Genomic DNA, 25,448 nt, shown 5'->3' on the forward strand with positions numbered 1-25,448 from the left:
TGAAGTATGTGAGAAGCTTCAATAGAAAACAGTGAAAATCAACAGCACTGGCCATAAAAAGAAACTTTCTGCCCCAGACTCCAAGCATGAGGTCTGCTTCTCTTCCTTTGAAAGGAAGACACACAAGAATTAGAAAGGTAGTAGAGAGATGTTAGCAAAAGGGGATTGTCTACCTAATAGGAAAAATGAAAAAGCACTGGAAAGGAATTCAAAGTTATGGGATTTAAAGTTACTTAACTCTGTAATGGTAACCCAAAGAAATAATTTCAAGAAATTAAAAAAAAAGACTTTAAGAGTTTTTAGCAGTGGTTTCAACTTCAAAATAAAGTTCATTACTAAACAAATTACACTAATTGTGTACTTTACTGCAAAAGCCTCAGACTTTCATTCATATCCATTCACTTCATTTATACTGCCCAAGTCATGTAAATAAAAAATTCTGTTGTAGCAAAGATCTAAAGTTGAAATTTAACAAGAAAGAAATTTAACATAAAGGCAAGTTTTAGTAATAATTCTGTCTTTCATAGTTGCAAATCACATCTCTTGGTTTTTGCTTTAATCTGGTTGTGATTTTAGCGATTAAATGTTTGATTTTCTCATCCACTCAACCTCATCTCCACAATGACTTAAGATTTCTTTCCATTCCATGAGTCCTTAAGATTCATCATTTTAAACAGCTATTTTTAGTTAATCTGTCCTGCTTAATTTACACAATATAACGAAATTATTGTTGTTCTTTACCTGAATTTCTTCTAAACAATGATTTTATGTACACAGAATCTCTTCAAAATTTCTAGTTTTTTTCCTATATCTAATGAATAGGCTCAAATTTATGAGCCTCATATTCACAAAGCTTAATTTATGATCAGTTAAAAGACGTGTATTGACTATACACTTTCCTGAAAACTACTATTTAAATGGTATAATCCAAAGGTCTTAATGAAAAAACAGAAAGAAAATGATAGGGTACACTGGTTCTTTGGGTGGTTTTATGTGAAGGTGAAACACTATATCATCAGTACAGTGCTGTGTTTTTAGAGTGTGGACTTTGGAGTCAGAGAGAGTAGAGTTCTACCTCCTGATTCGTAACAGCTGTTGAGACAAGTTTGCTAGCTGACTTCTCAAGTTTGCTCCTTTACTCATAAAATAACACTGTTGTAGGAAATGAATGAAATGATTGACATAAACACTTCTCACGATATCTGGTCTATAGCTATGTGCTGAACAAATTGTAGTTATTGATATATATTTATTACTAGGAGAAGTACATTCTTTCTTTTTTGACTTTTAGTTTTGACCCAAATGTAACCAAAGCTCTGTGACAGTGCTTCAAAAAACCAAACATGTCCCTCTCCTCAGAATGCTTAAGGCATGCTGAAGGAGACTTGAAGTTACAATGTAAGGCAGATTTCACAATTCCTTAAAGGCGCTACGGAAAAGATAAAAATGAGGAAAAAAACAACTAATGCTTTTTAAAGGAAATGATATTTGAGCAGGACTATGAAGCATGCACAGGTGTTCTGTAAAAGGAAACAGGGAGATGAGAAGCAGAAAAAGTGAAAACTTTTTAGGCTGTATAGGGGTGCTTGGGTGGCTCAGCTGATTGAGCATCCGACTTAGGCTCAGGTCATGATCTCACGGTTTGTGAGGTCAAGCCCCACATCAGGCTTGCTGCTGTCAGCACAGAGCCTGTTTCAGATCCTCTGTCTCCCTCTCTCTGCCCCTCCCCTGCTAGTGCTCTCTCAAAAGTAAATGAAACATTTAAAAAACAACAATAATAACAACAAAAACAAAACAAAACAAAACAAAACCCCTTTCCGACTGTATAGCCTAAATAGTAGACAATTAGTAAATGCTGGCTAAATATGGAATGTATGAATAAAAATCTCTATTTTATTCTGATCTTACCTATGGACATAATGTGTTCATTAAGCATAAGAAGAATATGCTGCTGACAACCAAATTAGTTATAGACAACTCCACAAAACTCCAAAGAATCCCTCCCAAATATTCCAGAACAATGGAGCTGTATCCTTGAACATTACTTCTGTTATTTTTAATTTTTTTGAACATTACTCCTTTTAAAGAACACAATTACTCAAATGAATTTGGTAAGTCATGGAATTAGGTTAATTTTGGAATGAAGTAAATTCGTATTTAGCTAGTTACCAGAAATGCATTTATTCTGTAAATAGTGACAAAGTGGCTCTACCTATCAGTGAAGTCCTACTTTATCTTTGCCCTACATTAGCAGAGGGACCTCAGTTTCTGTCAGTCACGTAATCTACTAGTAGATATCATTATTTATAAACAGCCTCTAGAACATATGTAAGCTCCTGACTACACCTTAAGGAATTCTACTTCTTCCGGTATCAAAAACTGACATCCATAAAGCTCCTGTTCCAGATTACCTTTCAGTATCAGCTCATTTGCGGAGCAGAGACAAAAGGGCATTTTCTGAGCCCACTTAACAATTAAGCTCTTTCAGGCTATCATTAAGGAAGCTACCTAATTTCCACAGACACTATCTGCACTCAAAGTAGATCTCAGAGGAGTAGTATTTAGCAAAAACATTCTTAAGAGAAGGATCACTCTCATGGCTTCTGTGTGTAGGCATATGGCATGGTGGGGCACACCAACATAAATGTGTTAGTGCTATAGTTTTCAAGATACTGGCTGAACGTTGTGGGAGATAAGATATGCATGCAAGTAATCATAACACAAGCTGAAACACACAGAGAGCTTTAAGTCATGAGAATTCATTAATGGCAGGGATTATTTACTTTATCTACAGTTTAAAAATAACTATTGAACATCTGATGTATATCAGGTACTGGGCTGGGGAAGGGGAGGGGGAATGAATCAAGACATCCCATCCTCAAGAAACTTCCAGTCTAAAGTAAAGTAAGTGCACACAAAAAGCAAATTTCAAGATAACAGGTACAGGATGCCACAGACAGAGAGAAAAGGAGAATGAGTCCAATATGGGAATCTAGGCAAGGCTTCTTGGAAAAACTACAGTGTCCGTTGAAAATTCCAGAAGGTCAGGGTCATAATTTTTTTTTTAAACCAATGTATATCCAAGTGGCTAACATAGTACCTAGCACATGATAGAAATGAAAATAAGTTTTGAAATGAAGTGGTAGAATTAATCAATCAAAGAGAGGTATAGAGGGCATTTCAGGTGAGAAAAAGCATGCAAACATGAAATAATTCAAACTAAGCTATAAGCAGGTTAGTAGTATTAGAACCTAAGGCTCAGGCAAAAAGTAACTGGAAATAGGGATAATATATTTTAATATTCTGGATTTCACTGAGGTTCTGAAACAGAAAAAAGGTTGATGATCAAAAATGTTTAATGTAGCAACTTGAACAATTCATTTACTCTATTTTTCAAGACATGCAAAGTACTACCAAGAAGAAGAAGAGAAAGAGATTAATTCCTATTTAGGATTGCTAAAGTGGCACATGGTGAGGATTTATTAAATGTCTGCTAAGTCAATGACATTGTGATAACACTGCCCATTCATCTGAGTTATGATATTCAAGATCCGAAGTATAAAGGTTCCACATGGAGTGAAAGCTGTTGGATAAAGTGGGAAAAAGAAAAGAAAATCTATTTCCAGATTTTGTGTCCAAAAAATACAAATGAGGAACTTGTGTTAGCTGGTTTACAATTATTTGACTACAGGGTCTCAAAAATTACACATAGCACAGCATCTAGTATGTTGAAAAGATACTAAGAAAATCTGAGAAGGTATACATGAAACAGCCCCTTGTTAACTGCAAATTCATGATTAATCCATCATAGTGCAGGATAGAACAAACAAGTGAGTTATTCCAAAAAAGTGGCAGGCCGGTAATATAGTCCCAACTGTATTAAAAGAAAAACTGCTAGCTTAGAAAATCTAAAGAATTCCTTCTTAAGTGCACTTTAAACAGAGGATAAAATATTTTCAATAAGTAGTATCTACACACACAGACATACAAATTCAAATTTTGGCTAGTTAAAGAAGCATTTAAAATGAATTTGTTGAAAGCTAACAACTTTAAAGACACATAGGCTGTATTTGCACTAGTTAAGCAAGAGAAGAAAAACTGGCAAGGAAATGAAAAACATATTGGACACAAAAATCTAAAATACATTGCCTGCTTGGCTGTCTGCCTAGCAAGGTTGTTGAGGTAGAATGACTAGTGAATTAATCCAGACAGGTGGGTCTGAGGAAGTAACAGACAAAGGCACAATGCAACTAATGACTGAAAAATCGATAATGAAGATCTAAATCTAAAGTTTGGAAGGTTTTTGACAACTACTCTGCAAATTAAGGTTAACATCACTGTCTGATGCTGATCAAATTGGCCAGATGTCAAAGTATAATTAAAAAAAAAAAAAAAGATTTCAAATGAACAGCATGTATCCCAGATCCAAGCACCCGTTAAAATGAAGAGAGGCCCTTCATCTGGGTAGTTTCTAGTTCAAATGCATCCAAAGACTCAGGAGACAGTCAGTGATTCTTTAACATTGGTTAACAGAAATAAGAGTTAATTTGCTCAGACAAAATTCTTTCCTAATGAATCACTGCCCTTCAATTTGCTCCTTTATTTAACATTTACAAAGGTTGTTATTGACGTCTACTGTATGTCACTGCCAGGGGACCAAGCTGTGTCTGTACTTAGAAAGAACACAATGGAGAGGAGGTGGAGTTAGAATCAACACTGAAGCTTGCCTTCCTCAGACTGCCAAACATGTCCTAGCCTAACAGTCTCATCCTAAATACTGTACAGCCAACTAAATTGATCACTGTACTGAACAGAAGACAAGCCTTCTGCATTGTAAGAATTGACAGAACAAAGATAGACAAAAATAACTCAATAAAACTATCAACAACAAAATTTTAATATGCCTTCCCTGTTATTTTTCAGTAGACAGATTATTTAGCTGAATATGATCTCTTCACAAAATAAAAACAAGTTTTTAAAACATCTGCAAGCTTTCCTGTGCCTTTTATGATCCATAAACCCACTTTTAAAATTATACAACTGTTTTAACAATAGTTCTCATATTAAGAGTGGCCGGATTCTAACTGAAATAAAACGATCTTCATCCAAAATTAAGGGAAATGTTACTACAAATTTTAATTCATCAATAACAGGGAATGTTTATTGAGAATTATTAGTGTACCAGGTACTATGTTAAGCTCTTTGCATTGAGTATGTCCCTTAATTTTCAAACCAATCCTGTAACTTAGGTATAATTACTATCCTCACTTATAAAAAACTAAAGAAACCAGAGCCAGAATTTAAACCACATAGTCTGACATCAGTAATGCTTCAGAAAAGTAGCTTTTTTATTTACAGTTATGAAGTAGTTTTGCTCACTCAAGACAGATCTTAAAATTATAGTAATATGATAGATCATTTTCTTTTTTTTTTTTTAATGTTTACTTATTTTTGAGAGAGGGAAAGATAGAAAGAAAATACAAGTGGGGTAGGGGCAGAGACAGAGAGGGGGAAAGGATCCAAAGCAGGCTCCATGCTGACAGCAGGGAGTGCGATGTGGGGCTCAAACTCCCTAACAGTGAGACCATGACCTGAGCCAAAGTCTGATACTTAACTGGCTGAGCCACCCAGGTACTCTGTGAAAGATATTTTCTACCAGAATTATTACAGACCTGATATTTACTATAAAGAAGAAGTTAACATACTTTCTTTCTACCTCTTTTATTTTACTGGATTTTAAAGATTCTGGGAATTGAATCTCAACATAAAGCATTTTTTTCTTTATTTCTATTTTTCTTCATGAAGAAAACTGCCATTAAGAAGAATGAACTTGCATGGCTAGCAGTTTGACACGATGCCAAAGAATGATGAAATTTGGAAACACAATACCCAAATCAACTCACACCTGGGAAAGGAAGTCAATAAAAGTTGTCACTGAATTACTTTATCATTCTTCTCAATGATACCAGGCTTCTTCTCAATAACTTGATCACAACTAAATAAAGTATCTGTTTCTCAGCCATTAAATTATGTAGGAAAACCAAAATAATGCAGTAGTCTAAATGAAATGGGAATGGCAATTACTATATAAACTATACTAAAGTATAACCACTCAGAGGATGAGACTGTATAACTCTCATATATCATCTAATAAACAATTACTAAAAGAAAGTCCATGCTTAGAAAATATTATGCAACAGTATCTATCAGAGTAAAAAAAAATACATAACTTGTCAACCACTGGGTCCCACAATCTTATTTGTATGTCAGCTATATTAGGAACCTGGAATTTACTTGTACATGAGAAAAGGTTCATATATGGAATCTAGGGTTAGAACAGTGTGACAGTTAAAAAGCTCTGGAGTAAAAAAGGCCAATATATTTCTGTCACTACTAACAGCATTAAGAAAATACTTAACTTTGCTGTGCCTCAGTTTCCTCATCCGTAAAATGAGCATAACGATACCTAACTCACATGTTTTTCTTGAGGATTACATGAGACAATGTTATAGAAACAATCAGAACACAATCCAACACAGTAAGGTCCTGTGTAAATAGCAGCCTAGCAACTGGACAGAAGTGAGAAGGAAAATGACATTTCCCCCTTCTTTTCTGGGTTTGGTGGGAGTTATCTTCTTACCTCTTACTGTATAATCCTCTCCTATCATCTAGTATCCCTCTGCTCACCTGGTGCCCAGTGTGTGCAACTTTTTACTGTAGATCCCTGCAGTGATTTGTCATCAATAGTGTATCACACATTCCAAAATAAATGAATTCCCTTCTCCTTTAATTAAAACTTCTCTCCTAGGAACTAAGTAATCCAACTTAACTAAGTTTTAAAAATACATTAACATTCTGACAGATTATGCTTATTAACCCAAACCAGTCACTGGTAAAATATAAAGCACTGAAACAAAATTAAAATTTAGACAAAAACAGACAGACCAGCCTTTCCTAAGAATTTGCCTACAGACCTGCTCCTTTAAATCATTTCTATTAGCCATAGCTTCTGCCAATATAATCCACAGCTCTACCAGGTTCTTAATATTTTCAAAATAGATTCCATAGCAGTGTGTAGATTTACAGTCATTTGCTCATGAGCTGCCAATGTCACCAATGTCACTGCCAATTTCACAGTAACTACAAAACCATATATTTTGATGTTAAAACCTCAGAAATTGTAGAATTTTAAACTTACTTTGATCAGATGCTAACATCTAGAATAAAATATGTTTCATTTGTTTATGGAATTCATTTCTTAAATATCTCAACATTAAATGCACTAAAGCTGGTGAATATCAATAGGGACCAAACTGTAATTTTTAATGGAACTTTGAACCTTTGACTTTCTTCAATTTTCCCAGTTAATGAAAGGGTGGAAAACTATTACGCACACTGTGAAGTAAATGGATCCCAAAAGAATCTTCTAAAATCAAAAGAATAGAACAAATCTGAAAGCTCAAAGTTTTCTCAGTCTAAACCAATACTTAATCAGACATTTAATTTTGTTTGAAAACTGTTTTATTTTTAACTGTCATGCAATAGAAACAGAGCAAAATGAAGATTCAGGTTAATTTGGGTTTTTGTTCTTTGCACTAAGACAGCCCTTATTTTAGTTTTGAGCTTGATAAGGATCTGCTTTTACTCATTCATTTACTCAATATATACTTATTAGCGTAAGGCATAAAGGTTCCAAAAGACATAAAACAACTTAAAAGTCAACCAACTAGATTATGAAACCAAGAACACTGTCTATTTGGGAAGAAGAGTGGGAAGGGTCAACACTGAGATTTTGTCAAACTAGAACCTATTCTGTGAGAAATTCATACATCCTAAAAAATGCTTACAAAAGCTAAGTGCTTCCACCCCACCGATCCCGCCATGACTTCCACTTAAAATCATAATTGTTTATGTAAACATTACAGTTGGTTAAAGAGACTGTATTTTTTTCACTGGCTGAAAAGCACTGAAAAACTGCCAGTCATTACCAGTTCCCCTGCAAGTAACAAGCTTTTGATGGAGCAATAAATAAAACATCATGTAATACGTTCATATGTTAAAGAACAGAAAGTAATACTTATGTACTTTCAAAAAGGGATCACAAAAATAAATTCAGTTGCTAGGCTTCAATATGGTTCTCAGAATTTAAGCCCCACTCACTGAAGTCTCCTATTGCTATTGAGAAGGTCATTACTAAAGCCCAAGACTCAATTTCAAGGTTGGGACCATAGGCTCACCTCTAAATCTACTTTTTTCAAAGGTTGTTCTGTATCTTCTGGCAGACAAAATTCTCAACTCTAGTAGTCCTTTCTCGAAAGGTAAGGGAAAGCCACTCAAGAAATGTTACTTTATCTATTTACTAAGTACCAGTACTGTTTCAGGCATATACTAAAAGATATGGATACAAGAATTAATAAATGCTCAGGGAATTTATAGTTCAGTTGAAAAAGAGGTGTATACAACTCTCTATGATAAAAGATGATTTAAAAAAGAACTCAGCAAGTTGCACAAAGTATTAAGAAACTACAAAAGAAGCAGTGATATTGCCTCTATCTGAAGTCAGGGATATCAAATATGAACTGATTCTTGATAGGAAGAAAGTCGATGGCATTAAGCAAAGGCAAACACTGCAAAGTGAATGATAATTCTAGAAATAAGGAGTTGCTGAGATATGCCTAGACTGAAGAGTACTTGACAGAGATGGGGATGAAAAAAAGTGAGAGCTAGAAAATGAAGATTCTTTAAATGCCATGCTAAGGAACCTAAACTTTTCCTTGTAGAAAGGGTAATGATGTAGAGAGATCTATGATAGATTCCTGTCACGAAAAACTAAAATTCCTAACAAAAAACTTAGCATTCATACTGAAAATCGTGTTTAAGTTAAATGAGTTTAAAATTTATTTTTCTTTTCCCACTTAAATCAAATGTACTGGGTTCCTACAGCTTTATCTGGAATTTAATGTCTACACAATATTCTATCTTTATATACATTATAAGCTTATTAAGTACAAAGTCTGAGTCCTTAATAGTTCTTCTGAATACAACGTAGTCTTTTTCATTTTGGTATTTTCCACTCTCACAAGCATGGTGTTTAACAAATAGAAGGCACTCAATAAAATATGAAGAGACAGGTGGTGTATTAAAACACTTACAGAAAACAAAAACTATTAGAATTTGCTCTATACCAAAACAATTTCACAAAATGAACTGCCTGTCCACTGGTTTTCCACAGAAAATCAAGGCCACACAGGCCTTGCTGAAAGGATGGAATATCAATTGCTACACTCACAGCACACAGCAATCTAAGCTGCTCTAGGGCAGCACCTCTGTATCCCAACAGTTGTAGAGATCAAATTGCAGCTTGGCCATGCACAGGCACAAAGAGTTAGCAGACATCTTAGGGCATTCCAAATGGTATGCTCTTTGCTCCCAGTTATCTGCCAAAGTAGTCATCCTTCAGGCACAGGGCTAATCTGGGGCCTATCCGTGAAAAAGCTACTGGAGGCTTGGCTCCTTTGCACTATGATGTCAGATCACTGGAAAGTCAGATCACCTGTGAACCCAAGTGAGGTCAGGCCACAGGGCTAGTTTGGCATGGAGGTTATTCCCAGTTCCCAGGCTTCCGACTCAAGCCTAGGGAGCTAGAGACCTCAGCTGCCAGAGGACTAGGGTTTCTGGACTGAAAAATTTCCAATAGAAGTCTTCATTTCTATCTTCTCAAGTTTCCTCTATGCCACACAGGCAAAAATGATGAAATCTTACCAAGGTCTGCTGATCAGTTCTGTGTCATCTTCCCTCAATAAGCATATACCAAGGGCTTCAGTTTAAATTATCTCCCACTGTTAGGTCTTAGGGAAGGATAAGCAATTTCTGCTATCCCCCAGTGAATCAAAAAATCCCTTTTTATGCCTGCAACAAGTCACTAAGAAAGGCTGTTGGCACTATGTTTTCATGGAGTTTGGCCTAAAACTCAATGAGATTCAGCTATTCCATGCTTATGTCCAGGGTGAAATAACAAGACATTCCAAGAAGCCAACCAGAAGCAAGTTAGTTCAGTCCGCACCAGTTCTGCCACAGGTGACCTTCATCTTTAAAAAACTAAAAAAACTAGAATGGGAATAGAGCAAGCCAGAAAAGGGAGGACATTCAAACATGACTTCACCTTAAGATACCATACATGGGACTAACACCAGGGACACTGCACCTGGGACAGGATATAAATGTGTTCTTCACTCAGTGAAACTCTATATTTCTGTTGACAATTTTAGCCCAGTAACCCACACACTGCAATTTGAATCTCCTATTATCACATCAACTCTTTTTTTCCTTTTCCCCTAACAACCCAATAAACGTTGGGAATATTCTGAAGGTGTAGCTTCCAAAGTACCTCAATTTTAACATCTCAGTTTCCTCACTTGTACAAGACGTACCAAGGCCATTTTTAGCTTTCAATAGCCAATGCATCCATTCTATCTAAGTCCAGCCCAAATAACCCATAAAGACAGACTGAATCTCTTAAAGGGTTTTGTGGAACTGGACAAAAGGCAACAGGCTACATTACTACTCTTGTATTCTTTTCTTTCCTATACACAAAGAACTCACTTTCCCCAATTAAAAACAAACTTTCAATCAAACTCCTAAGAATTGATTCCTGAGAGCCTGGTCTTAGACAAACTAAGTAATGGGCACTATGGAAAGATGATTCCAGTTTCTCAGGTGTCTAAGTGTTTGTTTAGATTCTGTATTAAAAATGAGAATATCACACGCATTAGATTAGACACTATTAACACTAGCCAAGAAGATTCTTATAGTGTCATATAGTTTCACACTATTTGTGACACTATCCTGCTATGGCTTTCAAAGGCAAATGAAAGCTCCTTTTCCCCCTTATTATGGTACACTTAAAATGCTTTAAAACAGAATTCTTCAAAATAAAATCTTAATAAGCAGATGAACCAGAAATCTTGTGGGTTTTTTTTGGAGCCAAGATTGACCATGTTAATTCTTTCCTACTGCGTGCTTTACTGACCCTTAGAGCCATTATCTTGCAAGGCAATCTATTATGACATTAATCAGATATATTATACATTGTTATGTTAACATGAGTATGCATGTTGAGAAAGCTATGTCTTTACAACTTGCTGGGTAATTTATGAGTCATTTTAACTTTTTCTGAATTTCCACAGTCCAGTTTCCTACAACACTGAATGATCTATATATTTTCTCATTAGAAATATCAGATCCAATGGTCTATTAGAAAGACCATTTGGATCTTGATTTTTAAAATATTACATATATATTACAAATATATACAGCTTGATGGCCATTCTAACTTCTTTAATTTTGCTCCTTCACAAATGAATGTTTCCTAGATACCCTAGATATATCTGCATTGAATAGGAAGTTCGTTATGGTTGACTTAAGTACAACTGTGATTTATGGTAATGTGTAAATTATTTAAATAAGAATATTTAATGACTTAAATAAATCTCATGACCTTAAACTAGTAGTTTCTAGGAAGGAAGGTAGAAAGCCAAGTAAGCTGGCTTTCTACAACAATTTCTATTCATTTGTGATATACAACAGTATTCAGTGTTTATCTCAAAAAAAACCCTAAAACACTACTGATGATAATAGCCTAAAATAAATAATCCAAACTTTAATTATCCAAAGTTTAATTAGTTAATAGTTAACCTAGGCCACAGGGTCAAATTAACTAAATATAAGAATAAGTTAAGATACTTTATGTTAAGAGAAATAAAAATTCCAATATTCTTACAGAAAAGCATAAACCTAAGTACAAAGAATTACAGAATTATTCATTAAATGCCACAGAACTTAGACTGTCCTATTTATGATATTAATAATTATGATCATTATGCATGGTTCCAACTAACTGCCTCATAGGAAATAAGAAATATATTTTTTAGAAGATCAGATGCCCTATTCCCTTCCTAAGACAAGATCTTAGTACCTTTATAATAGCTGACATCTTAGCCCTTCTAGCTTTCTCCAGCTGACCCCACACACTGAAGCAGAGTTACAAATGCCCAAAGAAAGAAGACCCACTAGGGAAAATTGTATTCGCTCAGCTTTGCATGCATCAGTGGACTTCACAGTAGATAAATATACCCTACAGCCAGATTAACTGACACAGTGAAGCAAAAAGGGAAATTTGAGATTTAGCCACTTCATCTTAAACCTCTTTTTAAGTAAGGGGTGGTTTGTTTTTACTTCAGCTTTCACTATATAAAAAAAATCTGCCCCTAAGGACTCACACATTTCTAATGCTAATCATTTAAAAAAATGTTTCCACAAACCTTAAGTTTCTAATACACCAGTTATGATTTTAATAGATTCGTAATTACGGTCTTTGCATTTCACAAATGACACAAAAGTTTTAACACAGAGCAAAGTATGCTTTTATTATTAGCTCTTTGCACACATATTTAAAAGCAGGACTTCTTTAAAAGCTTAGGAAAATTTGACAAATTATGTAGAATCTTTTAAAATACATGAGGAAGTTATAAATTAGCCTACTGATGTTTTTTCTCAACTCCATTTCCAAGAACCCTCCCCCTTTCTCCACCCAATTACCTCACAAAAGACTCCAAGCCAGAACTTCCACTAAGGAGTTGTTTGCCTAAAATACCTAACCCCAAGGACCACCAGAATAGCCTCACCTACCTAGATTCTCAAACTCTTCCTGTGGAACCAGCTTCCTGTGACTAGTGAAAATCTGAAAACTGCAGAAGAGTTTCCTAAGCAGGATTAGCATTTTAAGTGAAGGGGAGGAATTTTTTATATCTAATTGAAATTATAAATAGCAGTCAACCTGATCCTCAAGCCTCATTTCTCATTCAAGTAAAAGTGAGGATACATCCAGACAAAATTTGTTGTTGCAAGTTTCTACCTTGCCTTGGAGGTGAGGGGTGGGGAGACAAGGACCAGCCCCAGGTGAAGTTTAACCACCAAAAAATTAACTTTGGGACCTTCCAATATTTTTCTCTGACAAGCTTATTCTCTTTCCCGCATCCCAGGCACCGAGTGTTACATGCTGCCCTCTTGCCAGTATTTTTCAAGATAAATATTCAATTCTGAAGTGCAGATTATCTTGCTTTTTAGATGTCCTCAAGAACACATATACAGCTTTTTGGCCTTTGATGTTTCCCACTCCCTTTGCCCACAGGTACAATACTGCGTGCTGTGCACACAAAGCAAAGGACAAATGTTGACAAAAAGATTCTTCTCACTTGCTAGTGTCACCATTACAGTTACACAGTTTCCCAAAACTAAAAGTTCAAGAGCCATTCTTCCTTTAGAAATACAGGGATTTTCAGTGGTTTAATAGGCCCCAAGGGGGACTATTTTGGTATAGATTTCTATTGGAAATGTTTCTAGAAAAGTAATCTCTGCACACTATGACCCTTCTCTTCCCCCCTGTATTCCCTAACCTACACACTCCTACATCTTTTAAATTTCCTTCAATTTATTTATTTATATATTCAGTTATCTATTTGTATATGTATTTTTTCTTTAAATTTTTATTTTTGAGAGAGAGAGAGAGAGTAGGGGAGGGGCAGAGAGAGAGAGGGAGACACAGAATCTGAAGCAGGCTCCAGGCTCTGAGCTGTCAGCATAGAGCCCAACGCAGGGCTTGAACTCACGAACTGTGAGATCATGACCTGAGCCGAAGTCGGATGTTTAACCGACTGAGCCACCCAAGTGCCCCTGTATATGTATTTTTAATTAAACTTTTCTTTTGCGATAACTGTAGATTTACATGAAGTTGTAAAGAAATAATGGAGACATCCTGTATACTCTTTACATATTTCTCCCATCTTGCCATATCACAACTAGGCCATCAACACTGACACAATCTACTTGTCATATTCAGATTTCTCCAGCGTTTTTTCATTTGTGTGAATGCGCATGTATACATTTAATTGTATACAGTTCTATCACAGGTGTAGGTTTACATATTTGCCACTGCAAATCATGATACAGAACAGTTCCATCAGCCCATAAGGATCTCTTGTGTTCAACTTTTATAACTACATCAACCTGTCTCCTTAATTCCTGGTAACCAACTATCTGTTCTTACTTCTACAATTTTACCATTTCAAGAGTAGTATATAGATGGAATCATACAATATATAATCTTTTGAAAAGTGGCTCTTTTTCCCGCTCAGCTTAATTCACTCAAGATCAGTTTAAAGTTTTACAATTAAAGTTTTTAATAATTCACTCCTTTTTTATTGCTGAATAACATTTCAAGGTATGAGTGTATCAGTTGTTTAACCATTCACCCAGTGAAGGATATCTGGACTGTTTCCAGTTGTTGGTTATTACCAAACAAGGTGCTATTAACATTTGTGTAAATTTTCATTTCTCTGGGATAAATGTTCAAGAGTGCAATTGCTAAGTTATATAGTAATTGCATATTTAGTTTTATAACAGTCAGAATGTTTTCTATAATGGCTGTACCATTTTACATTCCTAATGTAAATTTTCAGTTACTTCCTTAGATTAAATTCCTTACTGGTGGAGTTGAGACACAATGCCTTTTTTTAATAGATATACAAATTCATCTTCATAAGTATGTTGGGACCATGTTTTTCCTTCCAAGTGTATCATGGTAAACTGGAAAGGTAAAATCATGATCAGGTCATGATCTCACAGTTTGTGAGTTCGACCCCACACCGGGCTCTGTGCTAACACTTCAGAGACTGGAGCCTGCTTAGGATTCTGTGTCTCCCTCTTTGTCTGCCCCTCCCCTGCTCATGCTCTGCCTCTCTTTCAAAAATAAACATTAAAGAAAAAAGAAAAATATAAACAGACATAGAGAATACACATAACAACATAAAAATTATGAATGAATATATACATATATCCCCTCTGTATCTCTTGGGAAAAAGTAAATTATAAGCAGACACCTTCTATTGTGCTAGTACCCAAAGATGTTTTCTAGGATCTTTGTAAGACACCTAAAGATAGGTGACTGGCTGGCTCAGTTAAAAAAGTGTGAGACTCTTGATCTCAGGGTCTTGGGTTCGAGTCCCATGTTGGGTGTAGAGATTGCTATAAATAAATAAATAAATAAAAACTAAAAGCAATTTTTTAAAAAGAAAACCTAAAGATAAGGGTGCCTGTGTGGCTCAGTCGGTAAAGTGCCTTACTTTGGCTCAGGTCACAATCTCACAGTTCGTAGGTTCAAGCCCTGCATCAGCTCTGTGCTGACAGCTTGGAACCCGAAGTCTGCTTCAGATTCTGTGTCTCCCTCTCTCCCTGCCCGTCCCCTGCTGGTGCGTGCTCTCTCTCTCTCTCTCAAAAATAAATAAACATTAAAAATAAATAAAGTACATCTATATAAAAAAAGAAAACCTGAAGATAATACTTACATTTTTAAAAAGATACCTGACTGAAATCTTACTGTAAAATGAAATAAAACAAAAGCCTATACTTAATGTGCTCCTATCTGGTCTAAACATACAGATGTGCATGTATGCATGCACATGCACACACATACCAAGAGTAAAAATGCTCTCTGCATTTAATATTGTCGCTAAATGTTTTGCACATATATGAAAGGAAAATAAAAAAACAGGTGAGAATTCTTTGGTGGGAGCATATTTCATTGTATGCAAACCTGAGCAAAAATTTACAAAAATCATCATATAGCAAAAACACCCGGGGCGCCTGGGTGGCGCAGTCGGTTAAGCGTCCGACTTCAGCCAGGTCACGATCTCGCGGTCTGTGAGTTCGAGCCCCGCGTCAGGCTCTGGGCTGATGGCTCGGAGCCTGGAGCCTGTTTCCGATTCTGTGTCTCCCTCTCTCTCTGCCCCTCCCCTGTTCATGCTCTGTCTCTCTCTGTCCCAAAAATAAATAAAAAACGTTGAAAAAAAAAATTTTAAAAAAACACCCTACATTTTCTTTTAAACCTTTATGACAGAAGAGAGCGTGAAATTGAAGACGAATAGCATTTCAAATCAGAACACTTCCTAAACACAAACCATTAAGGTACGTTACATGAAAATTACATGAACTGCAACAAAAATCTGTAATTTACATTTACTTTACAAAAACTGTTCGGATACAAATCTAGAAAATGTTATAATATTTTTACCACACACCCTTTGGAGAGATTTCCAAATTCAGAGTGCAGACTCTCAAAAAAAGCAACAAACAATATACTTTTTTGATGATTACGCCACTGCCACACTATCCTCTCATCAGAGACTCTTCCTTTGGACTCTTGCCAGATATTATCTGCAGATTTCTCTCTGTAGAATTGCCCCAATGCCACATCTCCACTGGGTTGCCTAAGTTTCACCTTTTCCTCTCCTAGTGTGATAGTTCAACTCAGTACAGCTACAATTTTATATTGATGTTATGAGAAGGAGTTTTCTGAAAAATTTCAAGTTATAGAAAACTAAGGGAACACCAAGATTTCAGATGAAGGAAATCTGACATGTGCCTAAAAAGCCAATTATCAGTATCCTATCTAAAGACAAAAACAAGAGAAAAATAATTCACCTAGTGAGCAACTTACTATTCTGTATAGAGGTAATAAAGCCCTAGAAATTTTAGAAATAATTCACCAGCACCACAAGCACTAATCACCATGTCTGGATATTCAAAACACACACCCACACCCACAACAACCCTGTTATGTTTCCTAGAATTTCACACACACATATATATCATGTTACCTCTTCAAAAAATTGACAGTGTTGCTATTGTTTAAAGTATTTTTGTTACATTATCTGGAATAAGATTAACACACTAAGTCCTGGAGAACAAATCCAGGCCACCAACTGTTCCTTTTATAGCCCATGAGCTAAGAATAGTTTTTTGTTTTTAAATGGTTATATAAGTACCTGCATAATATTGATTTTGCCTCCTGGGCTGCAAACCCTAAACTATTTACTATCTGGCTTTTTGCAAAAAAGTCTACTGACCCCTGATCTCAGGGATCAGTGTAGAAAAGTATGTAACAGAAATTAATAAAATTTATGACTATTAACTAATTGATTTAATTTGCAGTAAAGTAGCCTTGCGCCCTACTCCTATTTAATTGTGACTCCCTAGAAATTTCATACCATCTGAGGAGTTTGACAATCCTCCAGAGATATTCTCAAAGTGAAAAACAAGTATGTAATACAAGGATTATTGTTACATACTTCACTACACCATACATATGATAATAGCCACAAAAAAAAAATTCTCAACAAGAAAGAATTAAAACTCACCCTGATATACACCAGAAAGCCCTAAAATACAGGTAAGAAAGGCGTGTGTTGCTGTTCATAAAAACCTAAAATCTCAAATAACAAAAACAAAACAAACCCATCATGGAAGCCAAAGAAAATGTGAGCTATAAAAAGCAAAGGCTGAATTTTGTAAGAAAAAAAAAAAAGAAACTGAAATGCGAAGAAGATTACATAAATGGTGGACTGACACTGAAGCAACAATCTTTTGAGGAGATTCACTTAAAACACAAAGCTTATTAAGTACTGCAGCAATGCGGTACAAAACCTATACAACTGAAGGATCTGAATGCCATAAATACCTTCAAACAATAATGTTTCCACAATTTAAACCAAAACAATTCAGGATATGCTTTCAAATTTTTAAAAAATTCACTTTCATCTGGTGGTTAATTAAAACTTGCAAAAACAGTGTGACACTAACCAAGCTAGTACTAACTCTTCATTTTGAAAGACCCTCCAGAGTTTTCAGCGTATGGGAAATACCAGCTGCACCTCCTCCTACTTTCAGTCTTTATGATAACCATGTATTTTTCAACCTTCTCAATTGAGAACTACTGAGCTAGATGACCTTTAAGATCCATTCCAGTTCAACCATTCTATGAGAATTTTAGTATTTATTTTTAACAAAACACTCAGAAAACCAATAGTAAATGATAAAGGGATCATTGTAACCATTAGCAATGAAATCTGAAATATTACCACATAGGAGGCATGATCTGATAATGCTGTTCCGGGATTTTCCCTTATTCAAATAGCACCCCAAATTCTTAACTACGTGCCATGGTGTGGATCTCAGATTACATGCATCTAGGAAAACTGTAAAGTTTACAAAAGTTCCTTTAACAAAATTATTCTTTTGCTCTCTAGTAACCAAGTAGCCAAGTAGTAACCAAGTGGCTACTAGTAGTAACTAGTAGCCAACTAGTTACCTCCTGCAATGTATCCCACTATGGGCAGAGTTCACTTTCACTTGGTTGCAATTAGACACAAACAATGGGAAGATTCAAGGAAGAACCATTTATCAGATCTATGCCACTGGCTGACTATAAAGCTATGCAGAGCAGTAGGGATAACTACTGATCACAGAACATACACAAGTGATAATGAGCACAGGAACTGGGTAAACAAAAATAAAGGTCCTCCTTACAGGAGTCCCTAGAGTTACCAGTATGCAAGGATGCAGAGTTAAGCCAACATTATGACCTCATGAAAATATTCACTAATAACCACAAAAGTTAAAGAAAAAAATGTAATCCCTGTGAAACAGGCCTGGCAGATAGTGTGGCTATCTCGGGCTAGAGTCAATGGTGTCGTTGGTCAGTCTTTTGGTAAATATACCACTATACCAAGCTATACAAAAGAAATCCATCAAAAGTTCAGTCTCACGCAAGAGACTCAAAATTGCATGAAATCCTTGAAAATGATGTCAAAGAACCACTTCATTAAACACAAAAGTCACTGACAGATTGGAACCTGAGTTAGAGTCTGTTAATAACTAAAGAGAAAATCAAAAAGGTTCAAATGTCAGGTACAAGACATTTCTATATTACCAAACAATTTTCTGAAGACAAAAACTACACCAAAAACTCAATAATTAATTCATCCTTTGTTCACTTAAGACCTAGGGGATTATGTAAATCACTGTTTGCTTTGTTAATATTAGTTTTACTTTTCAAATAAAGTCCCAATCAAACATTTTTTTTTCTTCTATCTTCTGAAATTTCAGCATTTCTTTTATGTAATTCTAACTAAATCTTCTAAGTAATTCATTCCAGGATTAATTATGCTTAAATAAAAGGGATCTGAATCTATACAGAAGTACTCCTGAAACTCTGAAACCTCTTTCAAGTACTAACTACCCTGGTCTTTCCCAGACTGGGTGGGCCTAAAAAACAAACAAACAAAAACATTAGCTAATCTTTGGCTCATAAGAATGATTTCTGAAAGAACGGGTATCAGGTCATTTGAACTATGGAAAAGAGTCTGCTTTTCGGGGTTGTGAAGGCAAAGGAGGGATATGGAAAGAGACAATGTTGCTAGGAGCAGAGTATTATTTAAAAAAAAAAAAAAACATAACATAACTGCATTGAAAGAAAACATTCCAAACCACTAAGGAATAAGGTATCCTGTAAAATGGGAGCCAGAAGGGTCAATTTACAACAATTTGCAAAGAATGGAGTGAGGGAACTACAAGTACAGACTAAGACACAGAAGCACCCCCTTCCGTATTCCACTTTCTTGGCCCATTTTGCCTCTCCAATTTTATCCCATTCTCCCAACAAAAACTTTTAAGGGTAAAGTAAGGGATCTGATGACATTGTTTGAACACCTGGATCTGCCATGTCTAAAATCAATCTATTTTCAGCTGTCTGCAATATGTGACTCAGTACTTTTTATTGAACACAGTTTAAGTTCATTTCTGTCATTTGTAAGGAAAAAAGTCCTGACTAATACACTAGATTATGTTACTCCACAATAAAAAACTTTCCCTGTTCACTTCCGGCTCTGTCTTATTTTGATTTCTTCTGAATTTCTGTAAAAACTTCTTTGTATCACTCCCCTTCTAACATGTGTAATAATTATCAAAATTATTTCCCCTACCACATTAAAACAGCAAAATCTGTAAAGACAGACTGAACCTTACTTTCATATTCTGCCATATGCTATTTTCACACATTAAAAGGCAGAAAAAAAGGCATGAATGGATACATGAAGGAGAAAGAGGGAGGTATTCAACAATTCAGACTGGTTAATTCAGACTGGTCTAAGCAGTAGCAGAAGAAAGAAAAAGATATGCATGAGGAAGAAAAAGATACTAAGAGCTAGAATGTGGAAAAAATGCTCGACAGAGGTACAAAAGAAAAAAAGCAGTGTAGGAGAAAGGGGATATGAGCTAAATTAGAATGAAAAGGGTTGGGTCCAAGGTTTCTTTAACTACTCACTTCATTTTTCTTGGCTTTGGTTTCTTCAATGGTAACTAGGGTTTTTTTATTCAAGTTTCTCAGTGCCAACATTTTGTTTGTAAGTAGCCAAAGAACAGAGAATAAAAATCAATGAATATGTAATCCATATCCTTTCCTGAGACTTGAGTTAACAAAACATAAGTATCATCCTTATGAAATACTGTCAAACCAGGTACTAAACTACACTGTTTCCCCTAAGCACAATTATCATTAATTGTTAATCATTAATTGTTAAACATTAATCATTTTCATTAACTCATCTAGTGAAGGAATTTCATATACATCAAAGTTATAAATCTTTTTATTTTAAAGTTTATTTATTTTGGGGCGGGGGGGAGGAAGAGAAAGACAGAAAAAGAGAAAATCCCAAGCAGGCTCTGTACTGTCAGCAATGAGCCCAATGTAGGGCTTGAACCCACCAACTGCAAAAGCATGACCTGAGCCAAAACGAAGAGTCGGCTGCTTAACCGACTGAACCACCCAGGTACCCCAAACTTAGAAATCTTTTGAGGCCAGAGTTCTACTTACTGTGCTTTGATATTCTGAAAATGGTGATTCTACATTTTTTTGTAACTCTAGAAGAACTCTGGATTAATCAGAAATTATACTGCAGGCAAGATCAAGTATACAGAAGAGTTGAAAAGAGCAAATATATAGGAAAAAAGTGTACTTGGGTTTACATTCCCAGACAAGCCCATAGAAACCTACTGAATCCGTAATAAAATGAAAATAATATAGTAGCTGCTATTAGAGGGGGCCCCTTAAACTCTGAGGTAAAGAACGGTAGGGCTGACAGGCGCCTGGGTGACTCAGTCAGTTAAGCGTCCCACTTCAGTTCAGGTCATGATACCATGGTTTATGAGTTCAAGCCCTGCATCAGGTGGGCTCAAGCCCCACTCTGGGTTTTGCACTCCCTCTCTCTCTGCAACTCGTGGGATTCTCTCTCTCTCCCCCTCTCTCATAATAAACAAACAATTTTTTTTTGAAAAAAAAAAAAAAAAAAAAAAGAAGGGTAGACGAGCTGAGCAAACAGACTCCAACATGAAAGGAAGGACAGTTGGTTTATTTATAATTCAAGTAAGTCTGCTAAAAAGACTTAACAATACTGTATTTGAACAACTCAACCCAACCTATATTAGCTAAGATGTCTAAAATAAGTTATAAAAATATATACAGCGATATCATTAACATTGTGCCATTTTACATTTCAGACAACTTTTCATGTATTATCTTTTATTTTCCCCATAAAACAATCTATAAGTATTGCTCAGTGTGTGCCTCATGGAAAACTAGTTCCTCAAAGGCTAATGATCCTTTATACAAGAAGGATTCTGTGTGTCATCTGAATCTAGGATGTGATGAGATGACCAAAGTTAAATAAGCTTTTCCTCCTGTTTTTGTTGTTGTTGTTTCCAGAGACTTTAATATCCCAAAGCACAATATGAATCTCTTAAGAAGGGGCACATGATGTACAATGTGTCCCAAAGTTATATAGCTATAGAACCATTTTTTCCTGGTCATTTCTGCAGACCAGGGTCTCCATAATTAGAGTGTAGGAAAATGATGAGCTAGTAAAAACCTGGGAGCATAGAAAGAACAAATACCTGACATGCCTAATGGAAACAATACTTGGGAGTCAGGAGACATGGATTCTATATTCAGTTTTGCCACTTATTGGTTCTGTGCCCTCAGGGGAAAAATAACACTTAATTTTCCTGTGCCTTAGTTTTATCATTTGCAAAACAGCAATTCTAATTCCAGTTGAAGTCTTTTTCAGGGTTGGATAAAAGATATTAGATACATGAGATTTTAGAACTATAAAATTCTAGACCTGCAGAAGACCTTTCAGACCAACCAGCAATATCCTATCAGAAAGGTAATTTTAAGGGTCTGGAATAAAACCCACATCTCCTTTTGGCCCCACATTTCGCCCTATACTCTTCACATGCTGCTTTCACTCTTTAACAGATAAAATATTAAGAAAACATCTCTAGAGGCAGAATAAGTCTCAGAAAGGAACACAATTGAAAGTCTCAGAAAAAAAGTAATATTCAAGTGATATAATCTCGCCTTAAAATTCCCATTGACAACATATACACATATAGTCCAAAATAAGTAAGGCTTTGAAAAACATGGAGAGGTAAAAAGATAAGAGTAGCTCATCCCATAATCACTTGGAAATTGAAGGTAGACAATTTTTTGAAATAATTCATTTCTATATCCAATTAATAAACTGGTCCTACCATCACCAAAAATATACCTAATCAACAACAGGTAAAGGAAAGCAAATCTTACTAAAATCAGTGAGAGAACTAAGGGTAAAGAAATGGACTAAAGCCGGAAGAGGCTAGAAATACATAAGATTATCTGGTGATATTACTGCAATTCAGGGCTACTGTCAAAGCTTTGCAGCTTTCCTATAATAGAGTACAGGACTGTTTGATGCTAATTACTTAGTGATGTGCCAAAAGGATGTATTTATTTCACTTGAAACATAAGAAAGCCCTTTTTTCCATAATGACAAATCAATGGGATAATTCTGGAATTCATTAAAAAGAAACACTAACTGATCCAACATAATAGCTTTATTTCCTATGTAAAACACTTCAAAATATCTAAATGAATATAGAAATGCATTTTTCTGTAGTAGATTGTTTATTATTGAATCATTATCAACCCTTGTTAGACAAAATTTCTCATTTTTGCAATGTGCAAAATCATTAAAGTGTTTGAGAGCTCCATCATGAAAGACAGTGGCACTTTATAATCCATTATTTCTTCAGGCAAATGTGCTTATAGTTGAACATAATACGAAAAATAACAATATTCCCTAGCATATGATTCTATCCCCCCTCTTAATGGTATTTTTATATGTTGACAGCAATGATGAAATATGTTACTGCTTTCCTATTAGCTTTAACTGTTTCTAAGCAGTCATCATTTACGGCATCACTCTGAAGTATTACCTGTAATGATGATTAGGTATCTACAGTTCCGAATGCTTCCCATACTGCTATGCATATCTCAGTCATGCTTTAACAACATAGGTTTTTAGTCTGAAATTCCTTTAGATTACCAAAAGGCTATAAGAGTGAATCTATCCGTACACTATACCGAGCACTATAAACCTACATATTTGAGTATCTAACAGTTCATTTACTTCAGCTCACATCAAGGAGGATTGCCTGTTGCTGTACAGAACTGCTCTAAAATTTAGGAGAAATTCATTTCCAAAGCTACTGTCATTCAGATTCCTTAAACTGTTAGATACCTCATGTGATCATTTTATTGAAAATAAAGGGAAAAAGTATAGTAAATTAGGTATTACCAATGACGGGTGAAATCCTTTTGAACATACCTGCCTAATATTTTCAGGGTTATTTTCTCCTTCCTTATAGGTAAATTAACATTTTTAAGATTAGTTAAAATTTACAATGAAAATGTATAGCTGCATATTAACGGTACAGTGTAGTTCAGATGAATCCAGATTTTTTCACTCATACTGTGAAGGGATCAATCTGTTTATAAATTTGAGGGTTTTTTGGTTTTTTTTCAATGTTTATTTTTTATTTATTTATTTATTTTTTTAATGTTTATTTATTTTTGAGACAGAGAGAGACAGAGCATGAACGGGGGAGGGTCAGAGAGAGGGAGACACAGAATCTGAAACAGGCTCCAGGCTCCGAGCTGTCAGCACAGAGCCCGACGCGGGGCTTGAACTCACAGAGTGTGAGATCATGACCTGAGCCGAAGTCGGATGCTTAACCGACTGAGCCACCCAGGCGCCCCTTCAATGTTTATTTTTGAGAGAGAAACAGGGTGTGAGCAGGGAGGGGCAGAAAGAGAGCGAGATACAGAATTCAAAGTAAGCTCCAGGCTCCGAGCTGTCAGCACAGAGCCTGATGCGGGGCTTGAACTCATGAACCACGAGATCATGGCCTGAGCCGAAGCCAGACACTCAACTGACTGAGCCACCCAGGCACCCCTAAATTTGGGTTTTCATAATGTTTCCAGATTTATTTTAGATGTTGATGTTATACACAGAGTATGTATGACTATTAAAAGATTTGTAATAATTATCTGTAAACTGAAGAAACCAAGAAGCACATTTTCATAATTGCTCCAACTAAGAAAATGTTACCTCAAACTGAATTACAGAAATATTTTTAGTCAACAGCTGCTCAGAGCAAGTGACTGACATGCACATTTCTCAGAATTCATTTACTTCCCACAACTTTAACAGTCACCTTGGCTCAAAGCTATGCTAATGATGCAATTCCACTGGGCTTAAAAATCATATCTGTGAGCTAAGAATAAAGGTAAATTGCATAAACATAAAAAGGAGTAAGTTCTGATTTTTCACTTCTAAGAAGTATAGCCTCAATTAAGAAAGCTTAGTTCAATCTGAAATTACAACAGCACTGACTAGAGCTTGCTCTACCATATTTATAATAAATTAAATGCTACTTGGGAAAAAGATACACTACAAAAAGAAATTATGTGGAGTGTCACATCTATTTTACTTTGATGGTAAGTTCAATAGAAAATTAAAAAGATAAACTGGAAAGTTTTCCCTGGCTAAATGCAAGGATAATTATCTTGTTCTCAGTTTAATATTGATTTTTACCTGGAATAATGTGGTTTTCATTTGCATTTACGTTAAAACAAACTGTCATTTTAAACACAAGTTTTACTGCTCATTAGATTTTTTACTATTGTGTCATATTCAATGATTCTGGCTTTAAACTGGTAACTGCTTTAGGCAAAATCCACACTAGAATATCAGGCTGTGTCCTCAACACTTCATGGAGGATAAGGTCATTAAAAAAAGACTTTGCAAAGCAAAACCATTTATAAAGAAATTGCAGACCACCAGGATTTTGGATTTGGGTAATCCATTTAGATTAGCATGGCTGTGTCCTAAAAGGACAATTCTAAGATCACAATATAGGTCATGTCCTTAACAAATAAAGCAATGAAATTAATGTCAATTACACAAACTTCCATATTTACATGACGCCAATGACAACAACTAAAATAGATTAAACAAAGCTTTCTAATGTGCTCAGGCCCAGCAGAAACAAGAAGGAAAAATCATGTCATAAAGCTGAAATTCTTTTTAATCCGGCTCTGCAAAAAAGGTAAAATTACTGTTTTTAAAGAAAAAAAGAGTGGCAGCCAAAGTAGGAGGGGGGAAAAAACCCAACAACTT

General features: G+C 35.5%; 1 protein-coding gene across 11 annotated transcripts in view; it reads right to left on the minus strand.

The window, feature by feature from the left end:
• Window positions 1-25,448, minus strand: part of TCF12 (transcription factor 12) — a 376,270-nt gene that overhangs the window by 158,539 nt on the left and 192,283 nt on the right. The gene's annotated exons all lie outside the window — the stretch shown is intronic.

This window comes from Panthera leo, chromosome B3 (assembly GCF_018350215.1).
Source record: "Panthera leo isolate Ple1 chromosome B3, P.leo_Ple1_pat1.1, whole genome shotgun sequence".
NCBI lineage: Eukaryota > Metazoa > Chordata > Mammalia > Carnivora > Felidae > Panthera > Panthera leo.